Source organism: Pteropus alecto, unplaced genomic scaffold, assembly GCF_000325575.1.
Source record: "Pteropus alecto unplaced genomic scaffold, ASM32557v1 scaffold76, whole genome shotgun sequence".
NCBI lineage: Eukaryota > Metazoa > Chordata > Mammalia > Chiroptera > Pteropodidae > Pteropus > Pteropus alecto.
Window position 1 is genome coordinate 31,459,742 of NW_006443138.1, and position 1,457 is coordinate 31,461,198.

The window sequence follows — 1,457 nt, forward strand, 5'->3', positions numbered from 1 at the left end:
AAGCTGGGGCGCCTGGAGCCGCGAAAGGGACTGTGGACGCAACCTGGGCCCTACCGACAGCACACCCTCAGATCGTGGTCCTTATCAGGGGAGCCGTCTGGGAAGGTTGACCACTTAATCCAGCGACGCAGGAATAGTTCCCAATGTTTCTCGCGTGGAACTGCTTTCAGAATCCTCCCGAGGATTTGGAGAAACCTCAGGATGGCAATTCCCAGTCCTCACGGAACAAGAAGTAATGACCCGATGAAGCCCCTCACCAGCGCTTGTGCCCAGATATCCGCACGACTACCGCGTGACACCCGCCAAAGGAGAAACACGTGTGGCGCCAACGAAAGAGAAACAGAAACAGGAGAGCGAGGTTCGGGAAAGGATGAGGAAGCAAATAGGACCAAGGAAGTTGCTACACATGAACATAGAAATAGAAATTGAACTAAAAAAAAAAAAAAAAAAAAGGAAAGAAAAAGACTGGAAGGAACTATAACCAAAAATCATCACATGGTTAACGTTAAAATAATAAAAATCATAGTGATTTCCTACTTTCTACTTTTTTGTATTTTCTTTTTTCTTAAATGTCTGACTGTGGCACTTGTTTTACAATGATAAAACTATTATAATAAAAATCGTATAACGGAATAGTTAAATTTAGGCAATGTTATCTATATTTCAAGTTGATTCTATCAGTTACATATCCAAGTAATTACAGTATAAATAGCAAATGTTTTAAATAGATTTAAATATTTTAAAATAAATGTCTCTGAAATACCTGGCAGCCAAAGCAAAAGAGAGAGAGAGAGGAATGGAAGAAAGAGAAAGGGATTAATTTCACAATCCTACGAAGAAAGGATGGAGCATACCAATTTCCACTTCAAGAGAGCCCACCTTTATCCCACACCTAACTTTAAATGAAATTTCTGGATGTTATGTGCAGCTTAAACTGGCTCTGAAAAAGGTATCGAAGGGGACAGTCTAGAAATTTTGACCAAGAACAGGTTCATTCCAATAAATATATTTCCTCCCATGACAGTTGCTATGAGGGGGACAACACTCAGGATATCTGAGATCAGAGAACAAATGACCTGTCAGTGATCCCAGCTCAACATTCTGTTTTGCAAAGGAAGAGTGAAAGGAGTTGGAGGGGCAGGAGAGCTGTGGGCTCCACCTGGACAAATACTCCTCATTTGGGCAGTAGAGGCCTATGGTAAGCTATAAATATTTCAGGCATCCATTCTTTAGTCCCATAGGTACATTTCTAGAATCATAAATGTCTTTCTAGTACTGTATGTGGTCCAGCCAGGCCAAATCTTGCTTGCCAAGAAGCTGTTCCCTGGCCCTTACTGCACATTCTGTCAGGATGAGTTTAACTTCTCACCAGTGCAGATAAACTAGTAATTCTTTCAATCTCGACACAACTCAACTCCCCTCTTACTCTCACCACTTCTGATTGCTCAACTTTGAAT

General features: G+C 41.5%; 1 protein-coding gene across 2 annotated transcripts in view; it reads right to left on the reverse strand.

Moving 5' to 3' along the window:
- BID (BH3 interacting domain death agonist) overlaps positions 1 to 399 on the reverse strand; it is a 39,003-nt gene extending 38,604 nt beyond the window's left edge. Inside the window, exon 1 of one of the 2 annotated variants that reach the window (XM_015598452.2) lies at positions 258 to 399. The gene's annotated coding sequence lies outside the window, so the exon portion shown is untranslated. Of the gene's footprint in view, positions 1 to 54; positions 218 to 257 lie in introns of those variants that run through there. The other variant, XM_025041001.1, reaches the window with a different exon arrangement.
- Between the last annotated feature and the right edge of the window lie 1,058 nt (positions 400 to 1,457).